Genomic DNA, 14,311 nt, shown 5'->3' on the forward strand with positions numbered 1-14,311 from the left:
AGTGAGTACCCTGGAGTAAACAAATATGTGCATCAAGCAAATAAAGGATTACCGTGTATATGCTCACTTCACTCTGGAAACCGTCTGATTCATCTGGGAAATGCAAAGCACAACATAAGGCGAGAGGGTTTGAGAGACGGGGAGAAACAGAGAAAACAAGAACACAGAACGGGCCAAAACTGCTGACACCAGCTCTTCTGAGTCCTTTCTTTAGATAAAACATAAATAGGCAACTGCTCGTTGGGAAACATGTTTAACTGAGACACATTTATTCATGTCTCTACTTTTTCTTTGAAATATGTTACTGCAGAACAATTTGATCCAAAACATTTAGATTTTTACATTTCATGATTTAGATCCTGTGATATGGCTTCATAAGTGGACCACATTAAAATCTTCATGAGGGAATGAACCAACAGAGGCAGCAGGTCATTGTCTTGTTCGCAAGTTTGTTTTGCTGATGGAGTCCTGCAACACAAGTTTGAGCATATAGCTGAAATGTTGATTTAAACCTCTGTTGACTTTCTCTTGCATTGTCTGTAGCTTGTGGGAATGCTGAGCTTTAGTTTCTCTGCTAATTAAGGTAATTGTGATTGAAGAGTGGCCTGTTTTAGTGTAGCCTGGAGGCAGAAAAGGTTGTTTTTTTGCAGCGCTAGTTGGGCTGTACTCAGACCTGAGACCCTGCAGGCACCAGGAGACAGTGTGTGTGTGATGTGTGGAGACCCTGCATGTTTAGGTAAAGATGTACAGAGACACACTGAGACATTTCTGTTGACAAACCAGCGCACCTGAATGTTAGAGGTGAAGATCGGACATGACAGAGAGCCTGAAAGCAGAGTATAGTCTTACATGTAAAAAAAATACTGACATGAAGGACTGTGTGCTTTGTTAGGGTGAGGCCAAACATTTTGCATCCTGAACCAAGTATTATTTTCTATTCTACACAAAGGGAGCACCTGACTGTTTAAAGACAGCGACGATTGCCATAAATTAAATCAATATGATCATGTATTTTGACTAGGATGCTCCCTTGTTTGTGTTGGCAGAAACAGGAATACCCCCCATAGAAAAAAACTCAGGCCCTTTTTATATTTTATTTCAGCCTCAGGAAAGAGTAAAATAACTCCACTTTTTTCAATATAGAACCATAAAACCCCCTCTAATGTAAAGTGCACTGCAGTGTGTGCATGTCTATATTGTCTGCCCTAGTTTTAAATTATTTCCCCTGCATACTTGTGAGTGTGTTTTTAGTATGTTCTGCCAGTAATATTAATTGTATTATTAAAAGCAGGTGTGCACGTAGTAGTAGTGGTAATATAATGCTTCCATAAATATATTTTGTGTGTGTGTGTGTGTGTGTGTTTCTTGGAGCAGGACCAGCACTGTAGTCATGGAGCTCAGGCGGTCTAATGTTGTACTGCTGCCAAAACAGTAAAGCAGCCCCCACTGATATCAGTTATTAATATTTAACTGTCCACTATTAAAGTTTAAGGCGGTTGAGATGGAGCTGGGGGGAAAAGAGGCTACTTCATGATCACTGGCCGTACAGCACTGTAAACACATTCACTAAAGCCCCTGACAGTGTTACTGTGTGGATTTAGGGAGTAAGAGGCAGTAGTGCATGAGGCTACAGTTGTTCTGTGTGTAAACTTAAAGTGTAGACACTGGATCAGATAAATGCATTTATTTCTGGATGATTCAGGTTTTTCTCTAAGCATGACAATAAAATAATTTAAAGGAATTGTTGCGAACAACGTGATTAATTTGCACATGTCTTTTAATACAAATGGATAGATACAGTGTGCAAAGGCCACGTTGAGAGGCTGCATTTCTTGGCTGTTGATTGTCACATTTACTGTCCTCAGTCATCAGGGTGCAGTGAAAAGTCTTGTGTAATTTCCTTTGTCATAAAACTCCTATATATTTACTTTTTATTTGTTGCTGTAAACCTGCACTAGAAACAAATAAAAACGCCATATGGTTTATTGTTTTTTATATTCAATACACACTTATAAATGCACAGCTTAATATGGAAACATATATGAACAAATATAACAAGGCATTTGCCTCGAGTGTGCCCCAACATTCTTTAATCATACTCAGCAAAAATGTATCTATCTATAAACATTTTGGTTGTTTTCAGTAAAAGCATTCCTTTTATTTAACCCTTAAATTAAATTTGGAGAATACATTCAGTACATCATATTGTAGGGCAGTGAGAAACAGCCTTGTAAAACGTGTTGGACGTGCCTGGAGCGTGACCTCCCCCTGACGTTTTGAGGTAAACAAGTCAAACCAAGGTTAAAACAGGAAGAAATGCACTGTGAGATTCAGCGATGTTCCAACTCGCTCAGGAAGAGGTTCTATAAAAGAATAGGCTGGCTGGCTAAAAGTGAGCATGAGAAATACCCCACCTCCACGTTGACCCATATCATCCATTATGTGTGGTGATTATGAGAATAGAACTGCCTTATGGGTAGCCACAGTACCAGGAAACAATAGCTCACTGTCATCCTGTTTTTTAACCGTAGGATGACCAGCTTTATTACGATCTGATTATTGAAGCCTCACTGAAGTCTCACCAGTCGTCGTTATTCTGGCTGCTCCACTGAACTGCTGGATCATTCAATTAACTGTTTCAATTTATATTCAGATAAATGAACCAACAATTACAACCACACACAGGCATTTTCAAAGAGGTCATGACCACAAAGAGAGCACAGCTGACACGGTTTGTAATATATGTGGCCTGCACATGATACTGGATCATACACTCCTGCCCCTCTGATATAAATAAAAAAGGACTTGAAATAAAAGGTGTGTCTATTCCTAAACTGCTTTATGACACATGCTTCTCATACATAATGTATTCATGCAAATGACAATGTTCTGCATTCAAAAATAACAAGGGAACCTAAATCTTTGCCAAAATTAGTCTTTTAATGACATTTCCATGAATGCAAATGCAGGCCAGGTCTGAGCGTAATTCTGCCCAGGAATTAAACTAAGTTGGCCTGGTTTATCTTAATAGCTGATCTCAGCCCAGTGGGGCTGGTATTAAGTCTGTCGGTCGCAGCACAGCGCTCAACGCAATCACAGCTTTGCCTTCTCTTGCGTAGCTTACTCCAGTGACCAGCATAGAATTAACATGTGCATGGACGTGCACTCACACACACACACACACACACTCACACATTCACACCTGCACATACACAATCCCACACACACGCCTCAGTGCATTCCAATATGACGTTTCTCCATTGATATTATGGATGTAATTATACTGGGTTGATTATTTAGGCCGATTCTTCTGTGGAATCCCTCCTAAATGTCTAAATATACAAAATGGTTTAGTATGTGCCATTTAATGCAAGCCACGTTTCTTACTGATATTTATTTTAGAATAAGTTGTAAACCTATTTATAAATATTTTTGGAATGTAAGAACTTTAGGTTGTTTTTAGTGAAAGCTTTTATTTAGTCTATTTATTTGTAGTTTATATTGCTATAATATAATTACCATAAAATTAAGGTTATAACATTTACATTATACATTTTTATGCTGTGAGTTCTGCTGTAATAATGAGATGTGTGGATGGGTGGGTGTGTGTGCCAAGGCTGACATATCACCTGACAGAAGTGGGGCCTTTGCAGGCAGACAGCACTTCATTATGAGACCATTTGGATTAGAACAGATTAGGGTATTATATAGATATGAAGAAGAGACTAATTATGCACTAATTAACACATCATTATATGGAGATCACAGCTTGTGGTCTATGATGGTGTGTGTGTGCATATGTGTGTGTGCTGCATGTTAACTTAAATGTATTACCTCGTATGTGTAAGTCTGTCCATGTCTGTTGTTGAAAAATATCATCCTTCACCGTGTCTCTCCCTATGGTCAAATGGAGAGGATCTGTGTGCTGAACTCAAGTTTCACAATTGTTCCCCTGACAGGACCATTGTGTGTTTGGTATATAGCTTCCAGTGTTGAAGAGAAATCACTGGTCCCTTCACTCTGTCCCAGCACAAAGTGACTTGGAGTAACTGCCAATGATAACTAGTAATTACATCCATTTAAAATGTGCATTATTTTACCACTGCATTGAATAAACTAGTGAGGCAGAAAATTGTCCAGTTTGATCCTCTCCCTTATAAACACACATTCTCGAAAGGAAGCACTTATATTTTTGACAGGTTTTATCCTTGAGTGAGGCTAAACATTCTCGAGGAGTTTCCATGTTAATTGTCCCAGTGAGAGACGGACAGAGTAGGCCAAGCAGACAGCGGGACAGACACACACTCAGTCACAGTGAAGGAACCCACGCCTAAATTTATCTCTCCAGTTCACTGCAGTGACTCTTACCCCAAACCATTGAACTTTGATAGAGGATTCATCTTTTGAAACTAGACTAAAGGCATTTTGACAAAAAATATATTATTTTCACTATTGCACAAAGAGGACATGATTTCCTGGGTGGAAATACATTTGAATGAACATGTGCTGTCTATTCACTGAGCGAACTTTCTCTTAATACCAGTCTGGCTCTGTCCCTGTATGTGTGGACTCATTGTATGCATGTGGCACAAAGAGTGATAGGAGTCTTTAGAAAAGAGCGAAGCTCTCCACAGATTAGACTCCATTAGCATTTAAGGTACTGTCATAAATTCCTCTGAAAGTGGAGGGAAGAGGCAGGACAAATGAAGTAGGATTAATAGGGGCCCGAGCCTGACCGATAGTGGGGATTGGGAGGCAGGGTCACCTTGGGATAAAGGGGCAGAGAGGCAAATGTGAAGACTAGCAGAGGTAACAGTTAGATGGACTTAGACATACGGAAGAGACATATGAAATACAATATTGTACAGTTGAATGTTGATAAAAGAAGAATGAAAGGTAAAAAGGTGAGAGAAGAATATATGAGCTTATAGTGTGCAGGAACAGAAAAAGATTTGGTTAGGTCTGTGACCTTCTCCGCAGCTGACCTCCAGACAGGTAATGAGGTCACCGTAGAGAGACAGATAGCTACTGTTTGCACAGTGGTGGGGGTGCACGTGTGTAAATGTACACCTGGTCAACTTAATACATTATATACACTTACAGGAAGAGTTTTATGTCTTTTCAAACACCTGCAACACACATATTTCAAAATATAGTACATCTGTGTAAGGCTGTAACCTGATTTTTTTCTAAACAATTATTAATAAGATAAGAGGTGATTAACTGGCCAACAATGATTACAAAACCTACATTCTTCTCCGATCACCTTACACCTGAAAAGTGAGACCTAGTAGGGAAACTTATTGAATATTTCTTATACTCTTAAAACTATGCAGAAAAAGTGGTAAGTTTGCATTTGTTCAGCAAAGTTGAACGCAAGAAACCCTTAAAATGAGCTCAAAGACACTAAAATGCTAAGTTAATCATATTGGAACTGTATATGGTGATTTCTTTACTGGCACATATCGAGGGGTGAGAACCAGAGGGGCGTAAGTGACATTGGACCAACTTTACAGGAGAGCCAAAACAAAAAATGACCATACTTTATCCTGACTTTGTTTATTAAATTGAATCTTTAATATGAAAACTTCATAAACATGTGGATGACAATATACTTAATGAACAATATTTTGACTTTCATTGAAAAAAATATTCTTCTATTTTTTTTTTATTCTGAATAAAGTCACATGCGCCTTTTTGGAACTAAGATTTTATATCATATGAACTAAAAAAAAGGGCGTATCTGATAAATATAGGAAAAAGGCTTTACATTAATGAGGTCAAAAGTAACAGTAATCAATTGTTATAATAACAATATTATATGAAAATATCCTTATATCATATTAGTTCATTGAATGTAATTATTTTAAAAAACCAAAACATTAATAACCATTTTGCCAAATAGTTAATTATTTAGCCATTTCCCCAAATAACGGATTGAAAATAGGCTACAGAGTCCATTGTGATCATATCAAATATCAATATCACATTAGTTCACTGAATAACAATAAATTACATTAAACCTGGCCTAACTGTTTGGCAAATCAAAAACTACTTTAGAACATTGGGAATGTCAAATATAGCAATATAATTATATACGACAACAGCATATTTCATGCAGATCATGTAAGTTTCAGATTGATTTGAAACGACAAACTAGCCTACTCTGCCTACATAGGAGTGAGGGATACTCCCATTTGTGCGAGTACGTCTTTCTTTTTCACAGCAGTGATCCCAGGTGGACCTGTGTGCATCTTCTTTGGTTCAATTGCATGAGCACCTCTGGTCTCCTGCTTTCCAACTTGCAGTTTGGTCGGACAGCTCATATTTGAACTGAATCCTTTTCGGATCCTCTTTTGTGATCCTGATCCTGATTGTGATCCTGATCCTGATTGTGATCCTGATCCTGATTGTGATCCTGATCCTGATTGTGATTCTGATCCTGATTGTGATCCTGATCCTGATTGTGATCCTGATCGTGATCCTGATCCTGATTGTGATCCTGATCCTGATTGTGATCCTGATCCTGATTGTGATTCTGATCCTGATTGTGATCCTGATTGTGATTCTGATCCTGATTGTGATTCTGATCCTGATTGTGATCCTGATCCTGATTGTGATCCTGATCCTGATTGTGATCCTGATCCTGATTGTGATCCTGATCCTGATTGTGATTCTGATCCTGATTGTGATCCTGATCCTGATTGTGATCCTGATCCTGATTGTGATTCTGATCCTGATTGTGATTCTGATCCTGATTGTGATCCTGATCCTGATTGTGATTCTGATCCTGATTGTGATCCTGATCCTGATTGTGATCCTGATCCTGATTGTGATCCTGATCCTGATTGTGATCCTGATCCTGATTGTGATCCTGATCCTGATTGTGATTCTGATCCTGATTGTGATCCTGATCCTGATTGTGATCCTGATCCTGATTGTGATTCTGATCCTGATTGTGATTCTGATCCTGATTGTGATCCTGATCCTGATTGTGATTCTGATCCTGATTGTGATCCTGATCCTGATTGTGATCCTGATCCTGATTGTGATTCTGATCCTGATTGTGATTCTGAACCTGATTTTGTGATCCTGATTTGTGATTTTGTGATCCTCTTTTGTTTTTGCCATTTCATTTTCTGCCAACAAACTGTTTGTCTCTCTGTGTCTTTGGTTCTGTTTCGGACCGTGTGTTGTAGGGCTGTGCAATTAATCGTATTTTAATCTCGATTACGATTTTGGCTTGCAACGAGGTCCACAGTTTCCCCGCAGCGAGGCCCCCCCCCCCCCGCCCCCCTGTTGACAGTTCACGAGCGTGCCCCCTCGACTTCATCCACCACATCACAGTCATCAATTAAGGACGCACTTTACAGTGCAACGGCCTACTCAACCAGCTCGCAAGGACACAAAGATATAACACATGCCATCACATTCTACATAGCTAAAGACATGGGCCCAGTTAGTACGGTTAGCAACCAGGGGTTTAAGCAACTGGCTAACACTATGGACAAGCGTTAAGCGATGTCATCTCGGTATCATTGCACCAGATCTGCACTGCCTGCCCTACAGTATATGACAAATGCCGTGGGGAAGTTAAAAAATATGTGGCTTTAGCTGAATACTTTGCAGTTGAGTTATACTTAAAGTTCAGGGTAATCAACTGTTAAAAAGATACTGTTCAAATTATTATTTATTTTTTAAAGTTCAATAAATGGATGTTTTCAAAGTCAATGAATAATCGTATTTAATAATCGTGATATCAATATTGACCAAAAATAATCGTGATTATGATTTTTGCCATAATTGAGCAGCCCTAGTGTGTTATGAGAAGAACTTGAAATCCAGAAAGTCACTGTACCCAAGCTCAATCACCTTCTATGGCCTGTTCCTCCTTGCCATCCTCACAAGAGTGTACAGTAGTACCCCTCCGAACTGTACAAAGGCCCTTTTTTTCTGTCGGTCTCAATGGCTGCATGAACACTGTCACATTCCATCTTGCTGTGCACACTCCATGAATGTATGATCAATAATGGAGATGGGCAAGGTTTTAACTGCATGGAGACACATGGCACTAAAACCAGCATTCCTGTTCTGCCCACCACATGTGTCAGAGTACAGCACCACATGCTCAGTACCTGAAAGAGTTGACAGATACTGGAACATGCATGTGCTGATCTCTGATGAGTTGAATTCTCTGTTGAAGATGGATCTGTAGAAACTAAGTTTCCTTTGTCACTCAGCATTGACTTTGAATCCTGGATTATTTCATTCTCTTCATCAAGCTCTTCTGCATCTTGAAATAAGCTTAGTAACACTTCTTCAGCAGTGAAAAGCTTTCTTCTCATGGTTGACCTAGCTTGCTTACATATGGTGTCAGCCATTTTGACTCAAGTGCTATCCAAAGGCTTTACCCATAATACATTTCTCAGGGCCAAAAGGGCGTAAGTGCACTTACGTCCTTTTGGTCCCAAATAGTTCAGTGTGTTAGGTCTTTTGGTTTTTGATGAATAACTCTGGATTGGTTTTGAATTCACATGCACCCTTTTGGCAGTAGAAAGAGCTCATTGAGAGCTTTCATTTGATATATATAACTAATTTTTGACCAAAATGTCACTTACTTCTCACCCCTCGATATGCACATGACTTGGATACTGTGGACGGTTGCTGAGAATAGGGCTAAGAATGGATATTATAAAGACAGTATACTATATGGGGAGGAAGAGTGTAACAGGTAGTGTGTATCTACAGTAAGCAATGTTCGCTATCAGTGTGCAGCTGTTCCTGTGATAAAGTTGACTTTTCACAAACAATAAGTTCATCCATAGTGTTTAAATGAAAAATAATCATCACAACTGCTCTAAAACAAAGATGACAACCTATTTTTTTAAAGTTTGGAATCAATTGTGTTACTCTTTGCTATATCAGTTAGATTTCACAAACTGGTTAAACTCTATCATCATTGTGTGAGAATCACTTTTTTAAGACAAAGGGAAGGGCAGCTAAAACAAAATATTTGGGCTCGCCTCTGAAACCCAAGTTTGACTGGATGCTGAATCACTGACTTGCAGCAGACTTGTAACAAAGTTTCTCCTTCCTCTGATCTGCAGTTTGAATTGACTTTCAGCCAGCCAAGGAGGTGAGGGTGAATGTCTGCCTTTATGCAGCTTAACTCCCAACCCTTACAGTAGCAGGGACAAGGTGACTTACAGGTAATCCATAAGAATAAGGAGCCAGGCAGGCGCCCTGGGCTTTTATTAGATCTCCGATACTCCCCGGCCCCAACCCCAGTCCCAGCCTCGGCCCCAGATTGGCACTCGCTGGCTCCACCTAGAGAAGGGCTACGTCGCAAATTACTCCAGACAGCCCCTAAGACATCCACCTAAAAACCACCTTTCCTATAACAGGGGGGCAGGGTGGTGGAGGATAGAAGATGTCAGTGTCTCCTCACATTCACCCATGGAGAAAGTAAGAGAGCGAAAGAGGCAGAGAAAGTAAGGAGGGATCTATCCGTCAGAGCTTAAGGAGTTTTCTAACAGTACATTGACCTTGAGTGCTTGCCATTGATTTCCAGTAACGCCTCCCAAACAGCGTTGCGAACCCCGCCGAGCACTGCGGGACCCTGATTGGGAACAGATTTCCCAAATTCCGATAGCGTGCCACCTGCCCAGGATGATGGATAGTCCTCCTGTATCCCATCAATCCTCACCTGCTGCCGAGGAGGTGACACCTGGGCCAGATTTATCATCATATACGACAACAAGCCAAGCAGCCAATCAGAGAGTGGTATACTAAACTGAGGCCCCTCCCCCTTGGAGGGCTCCATTATGTTTGGGAACAGATTTATTCCTGCAGTGTGACAAGAGGTGGGGAGATGAGAAGGGAGAGGAAGAAGATGGGACAGGGCAGAGGGATAAACAAAGGGTTAAACTGAGTGATGCTTTAAAGGGGTACCACAGAGAAATGTACTTCAGATGGAGGGATGACACTATTAGGGTTATTTTGTCAATTTAAACAGTCATATAGGGAAGTGTAAAATGTATTCAGAAGTGTTTTCCATGATTGTGTGAACTTCAAAATACTTTTAAACTTTCTGGATGTTTCTCCAAAATATTTGAAACTAGCCTGTTTGTTTAAAATCAGAATAACTAGGTTAATGTGTTCATATGATTCACAATATACAGCCACATCATCACATGATGAATTAATTAATTCCATCTCTCAGAAATGATCATGGAAGCAGAAGAGGTGATCACAGGACCATGAATGCACTAATCTAATTAATATCCTCCTGTTCCTGCCACTGATTTTACGACTAGTTAAAAACCTTCTGCTGCTTTTATGGCTATTAGAGTCCAAGTGTGAGCAATCTTCTACTTCACTCCATTTTCTCCCTCCACCAGCAGTTAGCTGTCCTAAAAATTAAGAGCCTCTGTGGAGCATAGGGTTCAACCGACTTAGAGGCCAACTACCTCTTGATCATTGCACCAGAAAAGCTCCAGAAAACAATGCAGAATGAGACCAGACAGTTGTGATAATAGTCTTGTATTGCTAGGTGTTTTTCTTTCTACAATTAACCTTCTATCTCCCTTCCCCCAAAAACCCTTTCCTCTCCCTCTTCCGCTCTACAAACCCCTTCCTTCTTTCCCTCTCTTTCACTTGGCGGAGCTACAGCGGTTTCTCCGAGGCTCACCAGGCACTGTGCTTTAGCCCTGTGTAATCCTGCCAACCCTATTTCATTAGCCACGCGGACTAAAGAGCTTAACGACACAGCCCCATCACAGTAGAGAGAGAGAGGGAGAGAAAAAAAAGACACAACACAAATTCCTCAGAATACATGGACACTCAGCCAGTATTTGCGCTTTCTCCCTCTCTCTCCACGCGCCGTACCTACCTCTCCCCCTGCCTCCCCATCTCCTTCTTGCAAAGGAGCCCAGAATGGATTAGAGATGGCATCAATGGGATGAGACGTATTACCAATCGATTTGGAGGGAGCGTGACATTGTTCTTCTGAGTGGAAAACTTTGGATCTGGCCAATGTGCCAATGCCAAATGCAGCTGATTGTGAGATGAAGTTGTGCAAAAGAAAGACTCTCGCTCTCTGTCTCTATTGCTCTCTCCTGTCTCGTTTCATCCAAAACTACAGCTTGCATTTAATCACTAAAGTCATTGAGGACCGTTTTGTGGTTAGTCTGTATTGTCTAGGAGAAGCATGTCGGGTTTAAGAGGCAGTAAAGTAGCTTTGTACTGATCTCGGGAGAAAGCAGGATAAACAAGCAGATTGGAGAGAAACCTGATCAGTGTTAATGGTGATGGTTTAGGATTTCGTCTTTCACTGATGCCTTCTGCCTGACAGCACAAAAACACCATTGTATTGACAAGAGAGTGTGACTAAAAAAGAAAGACAGGAGCTACATCTTAGGCCTGCCCATAATTTCCATTCCTCTTCTGTAGCCTTAAGATAAAAAATGTTTGTGCTAACGGATAAAACCGTAACTGTATAACACATTAACATTACTACAATGAAGATTCTACCCCCAAGCCTAAAGTTAATTGTGCTGAAATGGTGGTGACTGTATCTGAAACGGTTTATCATTTACTTTATCTAATGGAAGAGTGGGAGGAGTGACACCGGCCTTGGGTGAGGAGCTGGAGGATGTAGGGGGGCTGCCCGGGGTCTGGGCAGGTTGTCAGCTAAGGGCACAAGGGATGGGGAACAGGGCAGAGACTGCTGCCATATTTCTTCATGAGGGCGACAGTGACAGAAGCGCCACAAAACGAATGGCCTGTCAAAATAAATGAGAACGAATAGTTCCTGTTCCATCGAAAGAGGTTTCTTCAAGCATCAAGGGGTGTTTCGTTTGGAGGCAGATACCAGGACCAAGTCTGCAGCTAGCATGACTGCTAACAACCCTGAGTCTCTGTAGAGGCCAACTGCATATGTTGAGGATCACCACTTAGAAGGAAAGTAGAAGAAAAGCATAAAGGGCAGAGCTTTTGTCCCGGTCTCTTTTGGCCACATCATCGTATACATTTTAGCCACGGTCTTCCTGCAGCTTCAGGATGGTATGGGTGTGACCATACTATATGTTTTGTTGCACCTGTTTGGCAGTCAGGAGTTACATATCGATCTTTTTGAGTCTTGATACATTTTTCCGTGACCTTGTGTCATTTTCAGGTTGCTCTCCTTCCAACATTGACCTCAGCAGAAGTTTGGTTATAGCTAAGACAATTCAACAGTTTTCCTGGGGACTTTTGATAGGTAGTTCGACTGAAAACCCCAAAAATGTGCATGGCTTGCTACCTTTCTTGAGCTAGTGGTGGTAATTTGGGTGAACTACCACTTTAAAATACTTGCCACTAGTTTTAAATATTGTCGTTTGGTTTATTGTACATCAGCTACTTAGCTGAATATGGACTTTTCGAACGAGGGCTCCATTTTCTCTCTGTCTCCATCTCTTTCTCTCCTTATTCTTTCCTTCTTTCCGTTAACTGTAGCTTCTCCACGCCCAGTTTCCTTTCTTTAGTTTCCCCCCTCTTTCGGTATCTAAGCTTCTTTTTCTGTCTCATCATTAGTGGCTGTCCCATGTTGGGGGAGAGTAATCTGAACTACGTGTCCCAGGGGCCCATTCCTTTACTTCTTGCTGTAGGAATAAGTGGCCTATTGATTAGTTATCAGCCCGTAATTGGGCTGCGATCTCCCTCGGCCTCAGATATCCCCCAGATATATGACACTCTTGACAGCCTGAGAGGTGGATGAGGAGGTGGGGGTTTCTCCTGCCTGCCAACACTTTACTCAACAAAATGTCTTCCTGGCCATGCCAACTGCTGCCCACATCTCTCTCCCTGCAAAGGGATTTTCAACATCATGCCATAGAAAGATTATTCAATCTTTTAAATTATAGAGCTAGCGAGAGGTCCTGCAGGATTTAATGCTCTGTGTTAACTATGAGCACCCATTTTTGCCATTTTCTCATAGCAATAAACTCTGAAATTGTAATCAGAGTTTGAAAATGAAAATGGTGCGGCTTACCGAGAAATAAACTTATATAAGCTCAGAGTAAGTACACCATTCGCATATGGATAATTGCCTGTGAGGGATTTCAATACAAATTGAGGCTCAGGAAGCGGATAAGCAACAGGAAGGGTGTCTCTGCTCCTGTGTAAGCATCCAAATCTACTGTGAGTGCGCAAAGAACCATGACTAACTCTTACTAAGTCTGTTTGTGCGTTTTTAGAAAAAAGCTTAAAGATACTTTCCTCTCTTCTTCATCTCACTTCCTCTTGCTGTCATCACCTCGTTTTTCACCCACAAAAATGTGTCTCTCATAGGACTCTTTCATTTGGTAAGAATCTGAAATATATCAATCTTCAAATGCACCCGCATTTTCCACTCAACATCATGAGGTGCTAATTGTGAGCGTTTGTGAGCTTGATCAAAGTGTGCAGAGGAGATGAAGAGGAGATGAGTCCCGCTGGGTTTTCCAGACAGACAAACATGTCAAACTCTCCATTTAGCAGCCAGATTAACGCTTATCCCAGCCCTCCCCCTGCTCCCTCGCTCCTCCCGTCTCTCCCTCAAAACCACATCTGATAAACATCTCATTTCAACACTCAATATTGCCATCATCAAAAGTCCACCCATTACATGAAGCCTGTTCATCATCCCTCGGGCCAGCAACGATCAACCTTTTCCCCCCATCCTCCACCCTCGCCCTCCCCCAGAGAAGTGAATATCCCAGTGGAAGTGCATTTGTCTCCTGGCATTAATATAAAGGATTGTTGTATGAGGCCGTGGTGTCCTGTGGGCTGTATTGTCTCTGCATCTCCCCTTCTGACAGAGTGCAGAATAACGCAGAGAGATATGTGAATTTAGTTCGCTTGCTGCCTCACACACTCCTCTGCTTACTAAGACCTATAGGAAAATGATTCTTCCATTCCAGAAGAACAGATGAGAGGATTATCACAGGGAGACAGAAATTAATATTTACATTCATCTGCAATAATCTTAAATCAGACTGTTTGCATAGGTGTTTACATTCTCATCTTTCTTTTGGCTGAAGGGATGAATCTAAGCATGAGGAGACTTCAGAGGAGGTCTGGGCTGCGGGAAACAACGTGTGTTTGATCTGTAATGTGGCCCCACCTCACTATTGTCTGGTAAGGCTGCCTCCTGATCTCTACAGAGCCAGCAGTCTCCTTAGTTGTGTTGAAAAACACACAAAGACTCATACAAATAGTTAATTTTATTATTTGTATTGCAAGTTAAGTTGTGAAGATTTTATTTTTTCTTGGTTTTTATAGCATGTAATAA

Source organism: Gymnodraco acuticeps, unplaced genomic scaffold (genome assembly GCF_902827175.1).
Source record: "Gymnodraco acuticeps unplaced genomic scaffold, fGymAcu1.1, whole genome shotgun sequence".
In the NCBI taxonomy this organism is placed as follows: Eukaryota; Metazoa; Chordata; class Actinopteri; order Perciformes; family Bathydraconidae; genus Gymnodraco; species Gymnodraco acuticeps.